A 6562-nucleotide genomic window follows, 5' to 3' on the forward strand; every position below is an offset into this window, starting at 1 on the left:
AGTGGGTGGATTGGGGAGCAGGGGGTGGCGGTAGGAAAAAGGGGATCTTCAGAGGTGAAACTAGGAAAGGGGATAACATTTGAAATGTAAGAAAATATCAAATAAAAAAAGGCATTTGTTAGGACTTTATAGGATGATACCTAATTACAATCTTCATTGTTTTTGAATGATGTCTTTTGGCAGACAAAGGTGAATCATAAAGTAATAAAATGAACATTGAAGGACCCCCACAGAAACCTATCCCCCCCAAAATTTTGGAATTTATTATCTTTACTTGCATTTACCAGTGACTGTATATTTGAAGGAAAGCAGAAGAATACACTGCTGTGTTTTCTGACAGCTTTTTATTCCCTTAGACCATGCTTTGATTTAATGAGAGCTATTACAGAAATACTGATGTATTTGCCATTAATGTGTTCAACACTACCATCCACAGTATTTTCATAGTAGCTAAATATTTGACAACAAGGATGCAGCATGAGTAAGTTTTCCAACACTAAGTTCCTATCCAGAGAGTTGGACACACTCTCCACACTGAATGTATGATGGACTTTGTAGTTCAGTCTGACTGAGAAGAAATTATGGAGCCCAAGTTCCATGAAGAATGCAGAGATCCATCTGGGTCTGATATCTGTGGGATTTCATGATGGTGACATCACACCTGAAATAACAAGGTTCTTAAGAGTGAAGAGTTGGAGATCACTGTATTAGTCATAAGAATAAATGCAATGTACTCAATTGTAACTGAAAGCTGACAGTCAATATGTACTGTGTATAGCCTAATCAAAATATCAAATTAATTACAAGAACAAACAAACAATCAATAAATAACAAAACTTTGAATGAAAACAAGAAAAACCAAATAACTAAACTAATCAAAACTCAAACCACAAAAAATTGTGCAACGCAAAATTCTTTGTCTGCTCATCTTGTAGCACAGACTTACAGCCTGAGGCTGTCCTTGGCAACTTAGTAGAAAAGCAGTTACTGGAGGTAACAATATTTGCAGGAGAAATTTAAGCAACACTCTCCTTTTGGAGTCTGGGTCTGAAGGATATGGCCTCCCAAATCAAAGCAGAACACATGTTCTAGACTTGGATCCAAGTTTTTACAATTTTGTTGACTGATCTCCATGTAATTATTCATGATGACCCATCAGGAAAAGATAAATTTACACTCTCAGAATCTTCCTGGATGCCCAGCAGCTCTTGATATGTCTCAGCACTTCTCTGAGTCCCTTTAAATGTGCACTCTTCCTGGGCCAGAGGCTAGATGAAATTAAGGCCTGTTCATACCAAAGAAACCAAAATAAAGGAAGAGCATACAGGCCATTACAGCCATGGTTATTAGGGATGAGAGGCAATAGTGGTAAATTTCCTATGCATACTCAGTGCTCCTCCTCCAGCACTTCTCTCTGAGGGAGATCATGTCGTGGTCTGTGCCATGTTCCAGTTTCTGCTGGAGTATTTCACACTTAGGGAAGGAAGAGACAAAGGCCTGGTAAGCATTTGTCAATTCAGCTGTCCCTCCCAGAACAGCTCTATTCAGCTGGACAATCCAACATGACCTATCAGCTGAGGTCATTCCATGCATCCCCAAGTGTCATAGAGCACCTGAGCTTGGAATTGTTTCTCACCATTTAAAAACTGCTAGAAACTGAACTGTCAACTACACATTATACTGGAGTTTAAAAAAAACCACATTTCCCCAGTTGTGCAGGTATATTATATTGAGTAATAACATTGNAGCAATGTCTGAATGTGAGTTCAAGAGAGATGTGTGCAACCTAGAAAACCATGTAGATTCCTTATGGGGTGTGAGCATGCCCTGAACTGAAGTGAAGGCTATGATTATTTCTCCAGTGCAGAAACCTCACATGGTTCCTCTTGTCAATCCCTCTATCTGCAAATAACCAGAGAAACGATACAACACAAAACCCATGGGTATTGCATAGGTCCTAGAATCTGCAAGAGTTTGCTAAATAAAAATATTCCCAAGGCTGGGCAATGAACCTTAAAAATGATGGTCATGAAGAAACAGAACAACACACATAATATTTGTGTTTACGCAATACAAGCATATTGTATTGCAGTGACTTGTTTAGTTTCCTGGTTAATACTAATATAAAAATCTCCCAGGATACTTTGGCGGCATAAAAACAAAACAAACAAACAAACAAAAAAAAAAACAAAAAAAAACCTTGAATGGGAAAGGTACTTAGTGGGCATAGCATATAGGCAGCTCAGTCAGTGATATGCTTTCCACTCATAAACCAGTCTGGGAATCAGGGTTCTTGTCCTATTATCCAATCTGGCTTAGCAAGTTCCCAAGGCTGTGTGGAATAGGTATGTTTCCCAGCCTAGGGTCACATGTTGGTGGTGGACCAGCCTCTTGTTCTTGTTCACTGTTTCAGACTTGTCCCAAAGTAAACAGTTTCTTCCAATAGATCTCCCTTTTCCATCACCTGACTGACTTGGTGTCCAAAGGTATGAGCCGAGAGTAATAGGAACTGTCTATAACTAGGATCCAAAGGAACAATTTTCTCCCCAGAATGTGATTGTGTCAGGGCTAATTGAGTAAGATAAGGCTGACTAGTTGAAGGACAAATGCTTGCATGGATTATCTCACACTGAGTTCATGGTTTCATTCTTCAGCAGATGGACATCAGTATAGCTTCTCCTTCAGGGCTGCTCTGAGAACCACTACAACCCTGAGTGCCCTAAACTCTGTGGATATCTCCTCCCTGTTCTGGAAGCACTGGGTCAAAGAGGACTTCTTTTCCACTTTCTGGACATGGCTTCTAACAGACATACCCAATTTTATACTACCGGAACTGTCTGAAGGTCCTCATTACTCCCAACCCCCACTGAGGCTGATTTTAACTCTGAGAAAACGATTTTGAAGAACAGTCATGTATAATGCTACACGGATAAGATAGTGTGAGTACTTTAGATTATCAAGACCCTCAATGGGCTCCTGAAACAGGCCTGGTTTTGNTCCACAGCTATGGGAATTCTGCTGGATGCAAGTTCAGCTCCAAGCAACTCAATCTCTCAATGAGTAAAATCCAAGACAAACTACAAGGCAAAGCTTTACTGAGCAGAGGTAGCAGGAAATGTAATGGTGGCAAGAAATGAGGAAAACAACCTGGAATGCTTAGAAGACACAGTGAGCCACCTGACCTTCCAGGGGTCCTTCACAATTCACCAAGAGCAGAAAAGGGACATAAACACATGGATTTTATACAGCAACCTCCTCCTTACCTCCATATACCATATCCCTTTCATTTGCTCTAAAGATTTCAATGAGAATCAATAGTTTTGTCTCTAGACAGTTAAAAAATCTGACCCTACAAGAATTTTTGTGTCCTTTTTTTCTTGAGAGTTAGGTGAGGATGCAGAATAATTGGACTGCTGTATTTGATATTTCATAGGTGCAAACTAAAACCTCAAAGTGCATTTCTCATTAAACTTGGCCTCTAGAGACACACACAGCTGCATTTCTGCACAATCATGCACACACACACACAGGCACACACAGGCAGGCACACACAGGCACACACACACACACACACACACACACACAGTTGTTTATACAAGCACCCAAATCACAAACACAAAATTACCTAGTATTACACAAACACACAACTTTATACTTTATACTAAACAAGCTCAGCCATAGGTGGTCCAAACACACACAAACACACACAACACAGAGACACACAAACATACACAACACACACAATACACACACAGAGACAGACAAACACAAATCAATGAAAATGTTACTGTCACCCAGCACATTTCCTGTTGCATGAGCAGCTACTGGGACCTCTGATGTGTATGTGTATAAGGCTCTTAGACTCAGGCAGTCTTTGCGGCCCTCATCTGTAATTAACTCCTCTTTAGAAACTTTTTTTATGCAGATACTTGCTGGTCCTACAAGGAAGTTACAAGCTCTGCACAAATAACCTGGACAACACTACACCAAATTCCCAAGAAAGAGATTCCCAAGAAAAGCCTCCAACAAGCCCCATGTTGAATCTCTCCATCCCCTCGCTATGCCTACACTGGTTCCTTGGTAGCATCAGAGGAAGACAGTGACTTTTGGTCACTACCCAGGAACTTTTNAACCTATTACAGTTCATGTGATATTAAATCTTCCTCAATATCAGTCAGAAGAAAGCTGGTGAAATGACATGCTGTGACATTTCTGAAATGCAGCACTCTGCACAACTATGAGGGGGAATCTATCCTGAAACAAAGCCATGCCCANGATATAGTTAGCAAAAACCATGTTAGCAGAGGGATGCACTATAGGATTCTGTTCATGTTCATGGTGGAGCCAATAAGACAAACCGATATCTCCCAGGGAGATAACTCTATGCAGGGAACGTGAAGAAATCTAACACTTATTTTTAAAATAGCTGTATTGTTTATCAATTTGCTGAAATAAATAAGAGAGGGAGCGCTACCTGATAGTGGACAGGAGATGCAAAGACTACTGGACAGAACAAAACAGGAAATGTCACATTTATTGAGAGGCCAAGGCTTAAAGAAGTAATATAGAGAATGACTGGACAATTCAGATGTCATTGACTGGCCTCCCAACATACCCAGAGAGACACAGGTTGGGAAAACCATGCATACACAAAAAGAAACACACAGACACACAGTCACACACACACACACACACACAAGCACACACAGACTTATTCACATAAAATCATAAGTGACCAGAAAACAATGGTTGAGGACCAAGATAATTCAGACTGTGCAGAGGAGATGTTTCAAGGGAGACTCAACGACTCTGCTATTATTTTAGAGGAATAAAAAGCACTAGAGAACACTCTTCTTGGTAAGAATTGGGGCATATATTAAGAATTTTTTTCTTGAAGCCTCAGAAATCTCACACCAAACCTGATCCTGTGAGAAGCCTTTCTGACATCTCTGGTCATCCAGCCAACTCCAGACTCTAAGGCCCAGGAATGACCACTCCAACAGCACTCAAAGAAAATAGGACTGACAAGCTGCTACTCAGGATCTCTCAGTGTGAACCAAGATATATGAAGCCTGAAGAGACCATTTTGAGATAGAGGGGAAAAGGGGGAAATAGAAAAGCCTCCAAAAGACAGCAATGAAATCCACTTATTTGTCAATCACACTAGGCTGTCATCCCTGCAAACTACTTCCTATCTAGAATCTCACACGATCCCTGTAAAGCAAATGAGCTACAGGCCTTTACTTCTTCCTTCAAAGCTCTGTGCTATTCTAAAGAAGGGCTCCAAAAACAGCACCCTTCAAACTTAAGGGCATATAGTGTTGTGATGTGTAATCAACCTATCCCGCTTAGTGAACTGCAGATTCTAGCAGAGCAGGAGCATTTCCATGCCAAACATGCAGTTTTTTTAACCAGGCTACCTCCACAGAGAGGCCTGTAGATGATCACATAAACAAACACTTGGAGGTGACATAGGTGAGTGCCTGGAGAAGTTGGTGGACTGTTACATTGGATTGTCTATGTTTATGGTTAGACATGAGGGCAATCTGCCTCTGATACACATCATCCTACCTGCTGCTGCTTGGCACTTGGGACACAGATGTTCTTGCTGGCCTCCTCACAGAACCAATTTTCTTTCCCACAGGACCCTTGTGGTCCAGCCTGCTCCACCAGCAGCTTTCTGTTCTCATTCAGTAATATCTTTATTACTGAAGGTTATATGCCCCAGTATAGGGGAATGCCAAGGCCATATAATAATATGATCATGTGACTTTTTTCAATTTGCTTATAGAAAATCCTTATAGGTAGATTATGTTGATGGATTTTTATATATTGAACCATCATCCCTTCATCCCTGGGATGAAGCCTACTTGATAATGGTGGATGATGTTTTTGATGTGTTCCTGGATTTGTTTTGTATTTTTGCATTAATGTTCATAAGAGATCATTGAGTAAAGAGTTGTTCAATTTCCATGATTGCATAGGCTTTCTGGTATTTCTTTTGTTGTTGAAGTCCAGCTTTTTTCCATTGTGGTCTGATAAGATACAAGATATTACTGCAATTTTCTTTTTGAGAACAATTACCTTTTGAGAATTGCTTCATGAACAATTTCAGAGAAGAATCCATGAGGTGCTGAGAAAAAGGTATATTGTTTTGTGTGTGGGTGAAATATTCTGTAGATGTGTTAGGTCCATTTGATTCATAATGTCTATTAGTTTCATTATTTCTCTGCTTAGTTTTGTCTGGGTGTGTTGTCAATTGGTGAGAGTGGGGTGTTAAAGTCTTCCACTATTAATGTGTGGGGTTCAGTGTGTGATTTAAGCTTTATCAATGTTTCTTTTACAAATGTGGGTGCCCTTGTGTTTGGGACGTAGATGTTCAGAATTAAGATGTCATCTTGGTAGATTTTTCCTTTGATGAGTATGAAGTGTCCTTTCCTATCTCTTTTGGTTAATTTTGGCTGAAAGTCTATTATTATATATTAGAATCGCTAGTCCTAGGTCTGATTGCTTGGAAAACTTTTTTCCAGCCCTTTATTCTGAGGTAACATCTTTCTTGCTG

At 40.1% G+C, this 6562-nt stretch overlaps 1 long non-coding RNA gene across 1 annotated transcript; it reads right to left on the bottom strand.

The window, feature by feature from the left end:
- Positions 1 to 327: 327 nt before the first annotated feature.
- On the bottom strand, positions 328 to 5705 carry LOC110284290. Its single transcript, XR_002376917.1, has 2 exons — positions 5572 to 5705; positions 328 to 1473 (listed from the first exon to the last, which is right to left on the bottom strand). It is a non-coding gene; the product is annotated as an uncharacterized LOC110284290 (long non-coding RNA).
- Positions 5706 to 6562: the final 857 nt, after the last annotated feature.

The sequence above is a fragment of the Mus caroli genome, chromosome 17, assembly GCF_900094665.2.
Source record: "Mus caroli chromosome 17, CAROLI_EIJ_v1.1, whole genome shotgun sequence".
In the NCBI taxonomy this organism is placed as follows: Eukaryota; Metazoa; Chordata; class Mammalia; order Rodentia; family Muridae; genus Mus; species Mus caroli.